General features: G+C 41.2%; 1 protein-coding gene across 1 annotated transcript in view; it reads left to right on the forward strand.

The window, feature by feature from the left end:
- The first annotated feature begins 6,157 nt into the window (after positions 1-6,157).
- Positions 6,158-17,814, forward strand: part of LOC125903622 (receptor-type tyrosine-protein phosphatase epsilon-like) — a 34,278-nt gene continuing 22,621 nt past the window's right edge. Inside the window, exons 1-2 of the mRNA XM_049600649.1 lie at positions 6,158-6,434; positions 14,871-15,119. The gene's annotated coding sequence lies outside the window, so the exon portion shown is untranslated. The remainder of the gene's footprint in view (positions 6,435-14,870; positions 15,120-17,814) is intronic.

Here is a 17,814-nt window from a genome sequence, read left to right on the forward strand (position 1 = left end):
AGATGGAGGACAGCTCTGTCACTTCATGCAGCTCCCGTGTCAAATGCAAGACGTGGGGACGGATAAATAACTCCAGCAAAGCATAGAACAAAACAAAAAAAAACGCATCAGACTGAGTGTGCAAGGATTCTGTGCGTTGCGATTTTTCAGGTAGTGGTTAAAAAAAAACAAAAAACTCATCCTAAACAAAACAGACTCAGTGTCCTAAACTCCAGATAGGGCCTTTTGCGTTTACATGGCCTCCACAGTCCTCCCATATGCAATTTGCAACCTCACAGCTAGGTGCCACTAAATCCTAGATACTGGATCTTTTCCATGCCATAATATCTGGACTTTTTTTTTTAATTTTTTAAAAATGTTTAAAAGAATTAATTTTCTTAAATTCAATAAAAAACAAACAAAAAAAGCCAAGTAAATGTGGTTTTTAAATACTAAATCCACTTTCAGATCTGGAACCCCCCGCTACAATGGGCTTACTCTCTTATCCTGAAGCCTCCTTAAGAAATCTGATCCCATCTGATTCGGCAGTGGGAGCCTCTTGCAACCACATGCCTTTGCTGGTGTCAATCCCAGCAGGATTTGAACCCTGGACCTTCTGCATTCCACATCGAAGACGAGTGCTCTAACCACTACACTAGAGAGACCCCATATGTGGTGTCTAATAAAATTGGATTCAATTGGAATATTTTTAGGGAAAAAACAGATTTGGGGCCTTTGAGAAAACATTTGGGGCTGGGGCCCCCAGAAGCCACCCCTCACTTCATCTATGGTAAATACGTTTTCACATAGGTGGTGACGGGGTGTTTTACAGTCAGCTTAGACTGATCCATTTCAGATACAGCAGAGAGTTAAGCCTGATTTGTCTCATGGTGAGTTTTTACACTCCTCCATATCCGGAACATTCACACACACAATGTACTGTAAATGGATTTCAGGATGTAATTCAGGAAGCCTTACACACATATGGCTTATATGAAGAGTAATCAGAAAGCTGTTAGAATTTCCTGATTAGAAAAAAAATCTTCTGACACAGCTTTTTTTTTTTTTTCCTCTTGCAGTCTGTGAAGCAAACAGCAACGTGAATTGGATTGTGGTTGAGTCCATGATACTTAATCATTTTCTTATCAGTGGTTGCTGTCAGAGCCCAGCTAAGGAATGACCCCAAAAGAAAGAGGAGAAATGAAGGACAGAGGGCGCCTTATGCTAGCCCGTTGTCTCCTTTGAGCTCGGTGACACACCTGCTTATTGACACCGGTGCTTTATTCCACCTGAAATCCCCTCCTGATACCCACTCTGTGAAGGTTAATGGGGGATAAAGCATTTTGTCATAAAGCTCACAGCAGCACCTTTTCTCTGGCTCTGGCATTAGAGCCAACAGGCAGGACAGAAGAAAAATTTATATCGCAGCCAGCGGTCACTAGTGAACAACTTGTCATCATGGCCTATTTCAGAACGATATACCCGCTAGTGCCAAACTGCGGATGCTTCGAGTACAAGGGCACAGCTTAAGATGTGTAGTGAGGGTTTATCGTTGGCCGCAGACAGGATGCGTGTGCGCTGTGGTAAACACTAATAAATCAAATCAGCTTGATCAATCAATGTATTGTAGAAGATATAAGAACACAGAAACATTCTTATTAAATAACAAAATCTACTTGAAGAACTCTCACTCTCAGGTGTGATAACATGAAGCGATGAAGGTCAGATTGGGTTGTTTTTTTGGGACAGAAGTCTATTTGACATGCAGGTAGAAGACTTTTCCCCACTAAAGGTCTCCAGGGCCTTGAGGAAGTGAATGTACCCACAACACAGTGCGTCATTGTCCATCCATGAAATGCCCTCAGCTAAAAGCCTCAGTGCTTTTTCACCGTGAAACCACTGAAGTTTTAATATTATCTGGGAAATAAAAAGAAAAATATGGACTGAGTTACTGAGGAGCAAAGCAATCGGGCACAGTATCGATACACCGACGCCTCTTGTCTGATGATTTAAACCCTGAACAATGATTGTTGCTACACTGATTAGGACAAAGATGCTCTGAGAGTATGCTGTATTTAAAAGATATTTTCTTTCTTTCTTTCTTTCTTTATTTTTTTTTCTTTTTTTTTAAGCAGGCTTAAGTGTTTCTTCCATGACAATTAACTTCAGCTGGGCGAGCAATCTACATGATTCAGAGTGCATTTCGGTTAATTAGAGATGAGCTGGAGCTCTTTTTGACTTCTATATAGAGTGAAACTAAAATAATTCAATTATATGATGGGGTAAATTAGGTAAGTGATTGAGTCGTTGCGGCCCACACACACACACACACACACAGGCACACACACAGTAAACTTTATGAACCACCACACAGTGCACAGCATTTGTACATGTTTATGTGTATTTATAGAGCAACACTGCCCCCAGCTGAAATGTGGCATGTGCTACTGGTGCCACACAGAATACATGCAGCAAGAAAGTGAGCCCAAACACAAACTGTGCATATGTACCAGACCAAAACACACTTCTTCAAGATGCATATTTATGCAGAAACATGGTCCAAGAAATGTTCACTTCAAATGGAGCTGATGACTGACTGGACTCTTATGCTCTGAAACTGAAAATGTGCCAGCACTGAAAATGTGCCTGAGTTTTAGCTGATAACTCACAACCAGTGATACAGCAACAAAATAAATGGACTGGAAATTCTGCTTTTTTGTTGCTACAGTGTTGGCTGTTAAACAGAAGTCACGCTCCATGTTTGCAACTTTTGAAAAGGCAGAATTTATTTCCAGTCACCTGAAATGCTGCTTTCAGTTACTGTCGAATCATACGTTTAGTAACCACAAAACACTGACTAACACTCGTCAGGATTAAATACCAGATGACTCATATTCATACTCTTAATAACAGTGATTTTCTTGCAAAATCTCCATAACTGACACATAATTTATTATCATTATTTTGTCATCTGTGTCCTTAGTTCTCCAACAAAAATTCCGTATGGTTCTGGCTTTTATATCCCTCAGTTCACTGAGAACTCTGTACTGTATTTTCCCGCAGACTCCCTTACTGATAATAATCTCAGTCCTTGTAAATGTGTCTGAGACAATTTCCACTTTAGAGAGTTGTTGAAGTGTGTGTGTAATAAATGCAGTAGAGTCTAATACATTTTTGTTTTTGAAATGTGAAGGATTAGAGTTATCATAGATTTATGACTCATGATTATATAATCTGTAAATCACTTTATAGTTTGCAAGACAGTAAATCAGCATAAAAATATGCCAAAAACTAATGTGAGTATGTAGTCGAGTAATCACAATATCTTTTTGTGTTGTCTGACTCTTATATTAGAATTTCAATAATCAAATGGTTTGACAACTGAACAACAGGGTGTCTACAGTTATCAGAAACTTACATTTAATGCTTTTTAAGACCCTTTCAAAATTATTTTTTAACCAAAATAAAATCAACACCAATTTTTGGATATCATCTTTTTCTTATTCAAGCATGGCAGGTGAGTATAAAGTCAAGTATTATGTGTAGTCCTGTGCAGAGGTAGGTTTTATGTAGGAATATAGTTATTTAAGTGAGTTAGTCTAATCTACATTTGCCAACAGTCAAAATTGTGGACTTTGAAGCAGAAGAGCTGAAATAATTTGGCAAAAATCAGACTATTTAAGGCCTTATATTTCTAAAACTGATTTACGGCATTTTAAAACTTTTAAAGGAACTGCATGTGCCCTGAACAACCACACAGCTCACTCATCAAATGGCTAGTACAGTCTATAGAGTTATGATCAGGGATGGACTAGGACTGAAATTTAGCCAAGGACTTGGACATAGAGAGGCCTATTGGAGAATTTTTTGGCAGTAATTTTAACATTTTATACCACACATTTTTGTGGTAGAAAGAGAATCTGATGATATTGAAGACCTTAAAGACACCTAGGATTACTTGTTGACGCCTGCCTCCCCCAGGTTGTGTAAGCACATCACCACTGCACTGAATCAAAACAAGACTAGTCCAGACAAGCCTCAGTGAGCATTAAGTCACAGTATACTAAGTACTGCTTACACCAGTACCAGACTCCAACAGTCAGTCCACTGGATGCCAAACACTTACAGATGCTCACATTTATATATGCGCACTTAAATACTCTAATGTTTTTCAATGCATAATTAAAACTGAAGTGCAGTCCCATACAAATATAACAAATAAAAGTGTGTTTGTGGAGACACAAACAACCAAGCACCAAGGTATACAGGCCTATACCTTCTCAAAACGCCAAGGTAAATGGAGACACTCCTACCTGACATTAATGCGCAGTAGTCCAACAGTCATCTGCAACCTTGGCCCCTTCATCACGGAAAACATCTGTCAATTTGGCGCATTTGACATCTCACAATTTTAGTTTCACTTTTTCGCGTTTTAGCTCGTAATATCTCTGCAACACACATTTCTTTTTCAGCTCCAGTCTTCTTGCCTTTCGCCCTTTCCGCTAATGACGTCTACTTCAAAAACTTCGCACAGGTGTAAACTCTTAATGATGATAACGACTGAGCCAATCAGATTTCAGCAGAGACGAGGATCAGTCCAAATCGGGAGGGGCCGCTCGTTTTCCCCCTCGATATATTAGATTGGCCCGGGTTAAAGGCAGCGTTCTGACATCAGTGACTGAAAAATCAAAACCATATGACCACTACATGGTGCGGGAGTCTTCCAGGGGCCAGTTGGTCGTGATCCAGTCAGACTGGAAAAACAATTGAGAAAGGAAGATCTGCTGAAGGATTATCACTCACTCTTTTGTGCATCTTGTTCAAGTGTTATCATCAGGCCTCTCTGTGGTCATTTCAGCAGCCACGTCTCAGTTATATGAAAAATAAAGTTTCTTATGAAATGACCTCCATCGAGTTCTTGGATGAATCTGCAGCACCTGCTTTCACTTTTCACTGAGCTACATTTTAAATGTATGGAACTCAGATCTTACCGAGACATTACATAATCACTTGTAAATTATCCGTCCCATCTTATGAATGTCTTCACTTGGCAGCACCATACCATCCCTAATTGCATCACTCCATTAACTCAATGTATCTTCCACAAGAGGTCAGCAAAAGCAGCCCAGTTACACTAAATGATTTGTTTTCATGTCTTTGGAAAGTCAATAAACCCCCCAGAGGATTATCCTATACAGCCTGCTGCATAAGAAGCACATTTGTTTATTACATTTTCTAGCCGTGACAAAAAATGCCCCCCAAAGCCTCTGCAGACATGAACGTGCTCATATGTGGCTGCATATCCCGGGAGCAGAGGAGCTGTTACCCAGATGCCGTTTAAGAAAACTGCCCTCAAGTTCTGCTTTAGAGCTCATATTTTTGATTTATGAGTCACACATGTTAACCACATGCTGTGCACAAGTATTTCCTGGTTACATGTGACCGTAGATGTGATGCAGCAGTAGAATAAAGACATGCAAGCAGAAATTAAATACAACAAAGCACACAAAAGAAATGTTTTAATACTCTCCAGCGATGCCAAACTTAGACTGACGCCTATTATTATGTTTTACACCTCTTCCATGAGCTGTCACCATGGTTCTTATATCTAAAATCATAGCCTGATTTTGGTGTTTGCTCATTATATTTTCAACTTTTTGTGAGCACACAAAGGCAGCAAGACAGGTCCATCATTGCCAGCAGGTGGCTCTACTCACATGCATGGTCTAAAAGTGGTAAAACCTTTGGCCAGTTCCTTTTTACTGTAAATGATGTCCATGTGATTTTGTGATGTGCTAACCTGAGGCACTCTAAACTGCACCGTGTGTCTTTTATTTATAGAAACTGAAATGATCTGTGGCTATAAAAATACAGAAAAGCATCACATGCATACACATTTGTAACATCATATGACATGAAATAACACCACAAACTTTGATAAGGTCAGTGTGAATTCATAATGTAAACCCCCAGAGGAACCCTGCAGGAGTGTTGCAGCTTAAAGCATCTCTTAATGTAGTGAACAAATGTCACGTGCTAAAATGTCAACCGTAAAAACTACCATAAGGGAGGAAAAATAACAAGAGGCTTTTTATGCACAGGCTTGCCCTTTATCGTCCGATGATGCAGGAATGTGAGGGGATGCTCAGTGTCCACCTGATACACTGCTCTGCGCCCGGGGGAGGGTCTCCAGTCTCCACTCTGGCTGCCATAACACAGCTCAGCTCAGGCAGGCAGGCAGGCGGGGGGAAGCGCATCATCCTCAGAGAAACATGATCATCAGGGGAACATAAACGCGTTATTCGCCTCCGATCAGATGATTCGACAACTCCATGCGTTTTGCCTTATCCTCCAAAGGACATAACACAAGAGGCAGGCGTGCAAGGAAAGACACAAGCCGACATCATCAGCCGCTGCGCCGCTGTGTGAGGCGAGGTCATCGCGGAGTAACCAAGGTAAGAGGAGAGGGGGGGAAAACAGCAGTGAAAACCAGCCGGGCTACTTTTTTTTCCATCTGCGTATTTATGCGTAAACACCAACTGTTTTCTGTGGACTGTGTACCCAACATCGTTTTTAAAACCTCTCCTTGTACTCAGTGTAGCTGCTGGGATGTAACAGCCGACGTGCGTCTCCCTTATAATTAGACCATACTGCATTTCGCTCAAAGCAACAACACATCTCCAGAGAAAAAAACAGCATGCAGGCCACAGGGATTGGACATGATATTCCGTCTGCCATTCCTGTAGACAACATACAGTAAATATGGGTTAGTGGAGCAAATCCACACGCCCCGCGACCACCAGGATGCCCCATGTGATTATTTGCTCTTCTACCAATAATTGATTTTACATACATTTTAGAGTCATCTGAGAAATCGGTGATTTCATATCGATCAGGTTTTATGGGAATGGGGCGCATTGGATATGCAGCATCCTCACTGGTCTAGACAGAAAATGCAAAGAGGGGCGAGTACACGTAGTACACATGTAGCTACTAGACAGGCCTGCACACTGCATACAGTCATACTGGCTGCTCTATCTTACACAGCATGTGTTGTTTTCTGATATCACTCCAGAGAACATTTTCTTTTGATACAAAGGCATATTCAGGTCACATTTTTGGCTCCTTCATCCATTTCACACATTCTCTCAGTTTATCATATTTGCAGCATTTTCATTCAGGCACCAGTGACAATAACTGACCCATGAATGTGACACACAAAGGTAATACAGAAGCATTTTCATAGCTGTGATTGGTTAGCACAGGCTCTGCTCTTAGTATGATAATAATGTGACAATGAGATGTCATCATCCTTGCAGCATGGGAAGCTGGTGGAAATGCCATGTGTTCACACGTGAATTATAAATGTCCCCCCACTCACCATAACCTCATTCACAATAACTTCACCTTCAGCTCCATCCCTGATTAAATGGCCTAAAAGCTGATGTTAATTTTAGAATTACCTCAGACTCCTCATCCGCGGTCTGAATATTGGGCTACATCGCCCACATCTTTGTCACCTCGGGAATACGCGAGTTATAGTTAGACACACGCTAATTTGGAGATTAATTTCTCGATGATGACTTTTCAATATCCTAAGGTGAGAAGGATGCTGATGTGTTCAAAGAGACCTGTTTTGAATTGGTTAAGCGTAGCCGTGGGTGTGAATGGGTGGGCAGTTTATGTAAACTTTGACACATGAATGCACGACATTGATATGACAGCAGCCTGTGTAGAAAGACATGAGTCACTGTTGAGTCAACATGATCCGTTTCTCTTGCTTAAAATGACGTGTATCTGCTTGAGGGATAATTCAGAGGTTGCCATAGATGCTCTATCAGATGACATTCATAAAACCTAATTCAGCGCTTCAGGTATGAGATTAGTATTTAGTTAACACCTGAGAGAAGAATGGGGAAAGAGTAGATGGGGGAGATGAGGGTGTGGAGGTGAAAGATAACCAATGTGACTATGTGATGGCTTTAAAAGTGGAGACATTTACACAAGTGTAAGTCTAGTAGTGTCCTGTCAAATGTTGTATCTGAACTTCAAACACAGTCACAGTAGGTCACTGAATCCATTTTTCTATCCTAGTATATAAAACATTAAGTAACACCTCTTCCTTTTTACAATCATGTTGGAGTGCACTCAAACCGGTTAAGTTGTTTTGGAGAGTTTATGCTTCACGCTGACAAATTTAAAGGGGACCTATCATGCTCATTTGGGATTCATACTCGTATTTTGTGTTTGTACTTGAATATTTCACATGCCTTAATGTTTTGTTTCTGCACTCGAGGTATCATTGCAACATCATTGCAGCCGGGGAAATGACTGTAATGGAGTGTAGTGGCACTTTCTGTGGTAAAAATCACAGATAAAAGTTTTTAAACAAATTCTTCACATTCTAACACGTTCCAGTGGGAATATGAAGTGAAATCAGGGGGAAATTAACAACATGAGTAACCAAAATAACTTTCTTCTGTGTTAGCATGCAGCTACATGTAGCAGTGTACTTGCAGCTGGGGGATGACTGTGTATAGCGTCACTTTTTACTGTGAAAAATCACCAAGGAAAGCTCATTCATTCATTTTCCGTAACCGCTGTTCCTCTTGGGGGTTGAGGAGGGGCTGGAGCCTATCCTAGCTGACACTGGGCGAGAGGCGAGGTCCACCCTGGACAGGGGGCCAGACTATCACAGGGCTCACACATAGAGACAGACAACCATTCACACTCACATTCACACCTACGGGCAATTTAGAGTCACCAATTAACCTGCATGTCTTTGGACTGTGGAAGGAAGCCAGAGTACCTGGAGAAAACCCATGCTGACACAGGAGAACATGCAAACTCTGCACAGGATTTGAACCAGGAACCCTCCTGCTGTGAGGCAAAAGTGCTAACCACTACACCACCTTGCCGCCACCACTAAAAGCTTCTAAGCCTAATTCTTCCCAACCATTGATGTTCCAGCAGGAGTGTGATCTATCCTTTATAACATCGGCAACCAAGACTGCATGTTTCCCTGACGTTAGCACATAGCTACATGTAGCAGTGTAGGCTGCATAATGTAAACACATGCAGTAACTTGCCTGAAGCAGATAGTCATATAAAGAAATCTGTTACGGGCAGCCAGTTTTAAAAGTAGAAGAAGAAGTTTGAAACAGAGTATCCAGAAAGGTCTGAAGTCTGAGGTCTTTGCTCACAAGGCCATGTTTAATGTCAACGTCCAACATTTTTTATTATGTAAATATATGACAGATAATATGGAAAACATATCAGGTCCCCTTTAAGACAGAGAGGAGTTGTACAGAGGAGCAAAGCTTTTATGCAAACTGATTTATATTTTAACACTGTATTATCTTGATTACACTCTTTTATCTTGGCTGGCACGTTCAGCCATGCAGGATAATAAGAGGTTAATTTAGCCGTATAAATGTTTCATAAGGTGAATGGGTAATTATCCTTCATAGTCTGCAGATCTGAACTGTGGTAACTTTTGTCACCGTTGCCTTCTTTGTCTGTTGTCTGTCACCATTTCCACTGATTGTTAATGAAAAAAGAGGCATGGCCGTACAAATGAATCCGTCCACAGAACTGAACCTCAACCTCGATCATGAAGTGTGTTGGATAAAATTGGTTGTATTCGTCATATATGCAGCTAGGCATCTATGTAGGCCAGGGATGCACTGCTCTGTTACAATCTTAAGTGACTACATCCATGCACATTTTATTAAAGAAGCATCCGCTGCATCATCACAACCCAGTTTCAAAAAGTTCCTCCTTTGCAAAAACCACTGAAGTTTATCATGCTTCTTTGATACACATCTGTTTGAGGTGTAGCCACTTGAAGTGCAAAGTCAGTGTCTCCTAAGTAAACTATGGCTTGTGGTGTATCTTGCTGCGAGAACAGGAAGTGCTCGTGTGGTCACTGTCTAATAGAGAAGGAGGAAATTGACTGTTCATTTGAATGAAAGTGCTACTGCGCTTAAACACAAAGAGCAGTTTCATTACGTACAAAGGAGTCACAGAATGCAGCTACAGGATCAGAATATAGTTTAAAATATCACACCTAACAATGACTTTATATCACGTATTTAAGTACGTAATAGTCATGACTGGAATGTTGGTTCACTGTTTGCGTGTTTCACAGTTGTTACAGTTTCCGTCCACTTACACTGGACTCCAGTGAAAGGACCAAACTTGTCACCCTTGGATGAGCTGCAGTATCAGAGTAGATGAGTGCTGAAGCTGTAATTGCGATGATTATTATCTCTTGTCCCTAGCTTCACCTATATTGTGGCCCAGAAGTGTCATTTTCAGAGTCCTCAAACTTGAGCATGGAGATTACTCTACTCATCATCTGATATGATAAAGGCATAAAAATAATATTTCTCAGCTATTTCCCTCGGCAGTAGCCACTTATTTTAAAGCGTGGGTGTCCAAGGCTCAGGCTGTGATATGCTCAGTAGACCAGTCCCTTAATGTCAGGACTTGTGGTAGCAGGAAGTTACATGAAGCCTCAAAGTGGCCGATCTTTACACGAACACTAAGAATTATCTTTTAATGTTTTTTTTGCAGAGGACACAGTTGTCTCTATCTCAGTTTGTCTTAGTGACTAGATAAGTTCTCAGCAGGCAGCCTCACAGATTGAATCAAATTCACAAACATGCAATTTCCCAATCTGACTTGACAAAACACACAGTTCCTCTTGCAGTCTTCCTTTACTACTACTTCCCAAATTTACAGTGGCAACAAATGTACAAGGACACTGAAGATACTTTCATTTAAATGCATTTTGCACCGTCAACAATGCCATTGCTTTGCTCTTGTTCTGCGCCATTTTTAGAAGAAAAGCACGGCTGAAAAACAGCAATTCATCTGTGTCCTTGCATTACAAATGTCAGAACAAAGTTTTAAATTCGGCCTTGTAGATATAAGTGAGGATTCATCAATTGTATTGCTCATTTCTTGCCTAGAATTTGTTCAGAAATTTAGGTAGACTGCTGAGGTGAAATGACTGAAAGTCCAAATCCGGGGACATGACTAAAGCATCGTGTGCACCAGGTTGTCGTTGCTTGAAGAGCACTGAGAATACAAACAGGCATTTTTGAACAATTGTCTCGTTCCTCTGCAGAATTCGAAGGATCCCTCTGCGACATTTGGTGACATAGCATCCTTGAATTGCTGTCATTTAAGGATCCTTCCTTGACTTTGACAAGCACTGACAGTCTCAGCTCACTCTCCACATTGAGCATCATGAATGAAGGTTACTGCATGCATCTGTGCTCTCTGAAGACCCACAGTAGTTTACCCCATTACATATGAAATGGTGGATTCATCATCTCAGGAAGCCACGCGACGCCATCAATATTAGATTTATGTGTCAGAAAGGCAGCATGGAAGTAGCATGAATAGCTAGAATCACTGAATCCAGTGAATATGTGGCAGAGTGTGAATAGCACCCGTCAGATTTGGGTATGGGTTTCAAATATTTTGATCATGCACATCATGATTAGAATAATAAGATAAGACAACAATAGTGCTATTTAATTTTTTAATCAAAAGAAAGAACTTAACCTCACAGCCATGCATAGCTACAGTACTTAATGTTGCCTGTTTTGGTATGAATTAATGATTGAACCACAGAGTGCTGGGTGATGACTGCACTCCCATAAAACTTTAATGACCTGCATGTTTCCCCTCTTAGTCAATGGACAAAGTGGCACAGAAAGGAAGCGCTTGTGCCTGCAGTAATCGTATGCCGTGAGCAAGTCTCCTTCTCCTTTGGACTGAATGTACGCAGCTGAAAGGAGAACAATACTCTGTGTGAAAAGATGACGACGGTTTCATAAAAGTCTCCCAAATGACTTTTACGCAAGTGAAATACAGTATGAATAACTTAGCATATTTGATACATTTTTCATACCTATTATCATTTAGCCCAGGCTTCCTAACATTAGTAATAATATATTACATTGCCTATTTATTCAACATGTATTATTACTTCACTGTAGCACACTGACTATTATTGATATATTGCACCCCTGCATGGTAACTAAACTTTTTTAAACCCACTGTAGAACGATTTGTTCAACCTGGGAGCTGAATGTGCTCAGATCCAGAGAAGAGCACCATTTCTGCCTCTGTGATTCATCTTTGACTGACAGATTCAGTAACAAGATTTATGTTTGAGGGTCAGGTCAAAGGTCACATGAGCCGTGCTGTGACAGTTTGTCCTCTTTTTTACCCTGACCTTTTTGTGCCCTCTGTACATTTACGAGTTCCACATATAGAATAAATGGAGCAGAGAGTGACTTGTTACTCTGCTGTTTGAATCAGACAAACTAGAGCCATGTTTATCTATGTCGGAGGCATGTTACCTCAAAGAAAACCTTCATCAATTTTACATGTCACTGTCAAGTTACTAGTCACAGGGAGAGCTACACCGCCTTTGCAAACAGTTGTATAATGTCTTCTGTGGTTTAGGAGGAGCTTTGGGGAAGTCTGGAAAAATTACTGAAATGACATCACTTGAGTCATCCTGTGCTTGGGTGTGGAGTTTGAAAGACGTGGGTGTTAACCAGGCAGGGAGTCTCTGTAAAAGACGTTATTGAGTTACATTATGGTGGGGCAGAATCAACTATAAGTCAGGAGGACTCTGCTGCATCAGTTAGGATTTTTCTGTTTTGTATACTTAGTGCGTGTGCATGAATCTCTATGATCTGTAAATCAAAGACAAGATGTGGAGCAGTAAACAGACTGCTTGATTTTAGTGTCGCTCATCACCACTGAATGACTGCAGGTTTAAACTGCACGTTTGAAGGCAATGAAAAGAGAGGTGTACATTTTTCCTGTGTGCACATTCTTCTAATTTAAGGACCACAATCACCTCACACAATTGGATAGTATGGGGAAATTATACATTACTTGAATCCTTGCAGTCTTGTGAGTGTTAAGATTTTTTTATGAAGATGTTGTGCCTGTGATGTGCCTAGTTTTCAGTGCTACAACACCATTGTTGAGACCTAAAAAACAGCATGTCATGAGATTTTAAAAGCTCAACTGTGCCACGGTTATTTGTCAGATGAACACAATGCAAGTTTTATGAAAGCTAAGATTATATTTAAAACAGTGCCAAATGTAGTCTGGGAAACACAAAGAAGAGGTCTTAGCCTAAATGTCTGTTATCTGGATATTAGCAGCCGTAATGAGTTTCTTCCGTGGGGTGGCTGGGCTCAACCTTAGAGATAGGGTCAGAAGCGGGGACGTCCGGAGGGAGCTCAGAGAAGAGCCGCTGCTCCTTTGCATTAAGAGGGGTCAGTTGAGGTGGTTCGGGCATCTGATCAGGATCCCTCCTCGGCGCCTCCCATTAGAGGTGTTCTGGGCATGTCCCACTGTCAGGAGGCCCTGCAGTAGACCCAGGACATGCAGGAAGGATTACATATCTCACCTGGCCTGGGAACACCTTGGGGTCCACCAGTAGGAGCTGGAAAACATTGCTGGGAGAGGGATGTCTGGGGTGCTTTGCTTGGCCCTGGATAAGCGGGTGAAAATGGATGGATATCAGCTAGCTACACCAGAACCCCCAAATTGTTGGCTGTTACCTCCAGAAGCTAAATTGGTATTCAGACCAATAGCGGACGGGTTCCAAGACTGCTGATATACTTCTGCAAAAATCTTTTTTTGCCACCTAGAGTGGTGCTGAAATTGTGCCAGGCCCATGGACCATTTTAGTGTTTTTCTCACCTACTATTCTCACAACCTGTTTTCTGTTTCTAACAATGAATTAGCTTTTTCTCACCAGTCCCCCAACTCTATGGAAGTAAAAGAGCAGATTTTTAAAGCCTCATTCATGAAGGATCTTTTGACCAGATTTACAGTCTTCAGGTTAAAGGTGTTTTTAGTGGCAAACATGTTTATGTTCAAACGCCAAAGACTTTGCAACATTTGGAAAAGTTGAGCACGGCTCCTACCGTACGTGAGAAAACGAGGTGTTTTCCATACCTTGTTCATTAATTTCCCTCATCCCGCCTCAGACTGAGTGGGCCCATCCAGCTGGGTCTGGTGACTAATTCACCTCTTCTCCGCTGCTTTCTGCTCGGCTGCGTCACAGCGGCCAAGTGTTAACAATATGGCTTTGTGTCTCACACCTGTGGGCAGTGGGACTCTGGGAGTGTAGGAGTGAGGGGGCAAGAAGGACATGCTTTCTTTCTCAGGCTCTAGCAAGGCGATAGAATAACATCACAGTCAAGTCTTTGTGTTAAGAGGGAGGAATTAATTCCAACATACTCCATGCAATGGTTTTCATGCAGTTACATTCGCGGGCAAATTTGCGGCTGTGTTTAGTTATGTCTTTAATTGGGCTACATTGATTGTGAACACCATTCTCATGTTTACTGTTATTAGATCTGAAGGTGACTCTTACAATTATACTGTCGGAAGCAAGCGCGTGAATGTGTGCAAACTCCTCATGTGTACCACAAACACTGGAAGACTAATTTGGGGAGAATTAGTTTTGCATGGCTGGAGATAAATAGCTTGTTACTGTAATGTTTTCGCTTTGCAACAGTGGGTTGTGCAAGTTGCAGCCGAGGGTGTTGCAGTAAACAGTAAACAAACGTTGGACGTGTGCGGTAGGAATGGTTGCATATCCACACCCAGTTGATTAAATGCAGCCGTTCTCCCAGACATGCTGTGCACAGATGCAAACTCCCCCTCATTCCACTTCTCTTGCTGTGTATTCATGCATTTCAAGGATATTTTGTTTTTTCTTTGAGTCAGCCTCAAGTAGTGAGTCAGGGGAAATCTGCCTGAGCTTAACAATATATGTCGAATAGCTCTGGCTGAACTTGTATACATCTCTTACTGTTTCTTTTTGCTCAATTTTCCAGGTTCCCATGATCCCCTGTGCCTTGATCCCAGTCTAAACTCTCAAAACGACCTCAAGCCCCACCACTGACCTCAGTCATCTCTTCAACCAGCACTGTTATTGATGTCTCAGAGAGGATGTGAGTAGGCGAAGGACTGAGGGTAGAAACCCCCCCCACAATAAGTCCAACCAAGAAAGGAACAGGGATCACATGGCTGCTATGGACTGACGGGTCAACTGATACCAGATCACACTGGCTTTGCTTGGAAGTGTAAGTCTTTTATTAATCCATCTGACCACAGACCAGGTCAATTATGTTCCAGGAAATCAATTGAAATGCAATCCGTTAATGGAAAATAATCTAATAATTACAGTGTCTCCTTTCTAGATTGATTCTTTTGACCTTAACCGTGTAGCAGACAGTAATCGGAGACCTGTAAGCAGGCTTGAGAGGAGGAGATAAAGATACCATAGCACTTCCAGTGTTAGGTAGAGTGTAGTTTTCAGGGAGTGAAAGTGTCTTAAATTTCATAGCCTTAATCGTCACAAACATTTGCATTAATTTATCCACCTTTAATTTCTTTTAAGAGTCAAATGACTCTTGCTTGTCTTCGTGAAAGTCCACATTTCTGATGTTACGAATCTTTAAACCTACCGCTAAACCTAATACCGTCTTTTTACTTTACCCTTGCACTTACCTGTTGGCAAAATGTAGCTCAACCTACTCACTCTTATAATCATATTCCTACACAAAACCTACCTCTGCATTGGCCTACATATATATTATACTTACCTTTGTACTTGCCTGCAAATTTTGAATAACAAAAACGCAATTTCTCCAAAAATCTGTTTTAAATTTGTTCAAAATCAGATCATGAAAAGGTCTTAAAAAGCCTCAAATGTAAGTGTCTGATACCCACAGACACGCTGTTTGATAGAAAGGTGTTGCAATATGTTTTGTTAAGAGTATGATGAGTGTATTTTCAAAAGCAGCCTTGTTGCAAAGCCTCCCTCATATATAAAAATACAGCGAGCTGCATTTGAAGATACAGCAGCGCCTTACCAGACTGCACAGCTTCATCCTTTTTACTGCCTCTGTGTACTAAGGGTGTCTACCATTATGGCTGTTATCTCTCTGAACCCAGAATCTAGACATTTATCTCCTCCAGCTCCGACTCCTCTCCCCTCTCCTCCTCGTCTCATCTCCTCTCTCATCTCTCCTCTCCTCTCCGCTGCCACACTTTACTGACATGTGTTTGTGCTCTCGTCCCATCCTTTTCCTTGGCACTTGACAATAGAAGTGGTGGCTGTTTCTGGTATTCCTTTTTTTTTTTTGCGCTGCCTTTGTTCCTCCTCTCCCTGGAAACAAAAAAAAAAATCTTTTATCTTTCTGTGTACAAGACATGCCATCTATTCTGTGCCAAGCACAAAATGTGGATCTGTCTTTGAGGCTGTATTGATTTGTGAAGAAACTGAGACATGATTGGATGCAGCTATCTGTTTGATATATTTTGTTATTGTTTGAGATGCCTCTGTGAACACATCATTCTTTACCTTTATTATAACGCACAATACAACGCTGCAGTACAAATGCTACCCATATTTCTAACATTATTCCTCATGTCTCACTCAAAGTCTGCTGTCATGCATAACTTAGCAATGTTGCTGCTGTTGTTCCAGAACAGAAATCATAGTTCAATAAGCATTATGTCTGGCAAATATCCGCGAATATGTCCCCCACACAGTGTCACTGATGGAGCATGTTGAATAATTTAGAAATCATCCATTTTTCAGATCAATGCAGATCTCAGTTGCTTTTAGTAGGGTTGTGTAGTGAGGCTCCTTTTTGTTTACCATGCATCATATCCCAGTACCTACAATAATGTGGTGAACACCAATTAATCAACATGTAATGCTGGCTTGTGGTGTGGTGATGCAGTGTGATGCATCATTTGGTAAAGTGTTAGTGATGCTGGTCTGTTTGTCGATCGATTTGTGAGCATGGTCCAGACTGAAATATCTCAACTACTGGATGGATTGCCATTAAAGTTTATTGCATTTATGTTCCCACTCAGGATGAATTATATTAAGTTTGGTGACCTTTTATCAAGTGCCATCTTTAGGTCAATATTTTAATTTGTCCAGTACTTAAAGCTGGACTGCCGAATTTTTTCATCTCCCCTTTTGATAGTGTATGCAAGCACTGTTGACGTATGCTTATGGCATTTGCCAGCAGGTGAGCTTGGTGTATCATCTCTGTGCCAGGAGTGCTTTCTTGAAGTCAAATATTTTGGCTTTAATACTTTCTCTGAAAGCCAAGTGTCTTTTTTAACTGGAGCATCCACTTCAGATTTTTTTTTTTGATTTACAGTGCACAGCCACTTAGCTGCACCAGAGTTAGCCACAAGCTAATTTTCATCTGTAGTCCCTGGGCAGGAAACAGAGAATAATTTCTCTGCTAAAAGATGGTAAATGGACCTGCATTTGTATAGCGCCTTTCTAGTCATCTAGTGACCACTCAAAGCGCTTTTTACACTACGAGTCATGTTCACCCATTCATACACTGGTGGCCGAGGCTACCATACAAGGTGCCACCTGCTACTCAGTTTTATGGAACAGCCATCGGGAGCAATTTGGGGTTCTGCATCTTGCTCAAGGATACTTCGACATGCAGCCTGGAGGAGCCCGGGATCGAACCGCTGATCTTTCGATTGGTGGACGACCTGCTCCACCTCTGAGCCACAGCCGCTCACAACACTCATATATAAAAAACACAATCACAAAATAGAGCATAGTCGCGACACAGTGGCTTCAGCAGTAACAATAGCAAGACAACACAACATCAAGTCATTGAAACAGCAACAACAATACAACTACAACATTAAGATAACAAGATTTCATAATGCTAGATCAAGTGTTTGAGTTCATGTGTGATGGGTGCATGATTGGGTTGATTTTAGCCATGA

This window comes from Epinephelus fuscoguttatus, linkage group LG16 (assembly GCF_011397635.1).
Source record: "Epinephelus fuscoguttatus linkage group LG16, E.fuscoguttatus.final_Chr_v1".
Taxonomy (NCBI): domain Eukaryota; kingdom Metazoa; phylum Chordata; class Actinopteri; order Perciformes; family Serranidae; genus Epinephelus; species Epinephelus fuscoguttatus.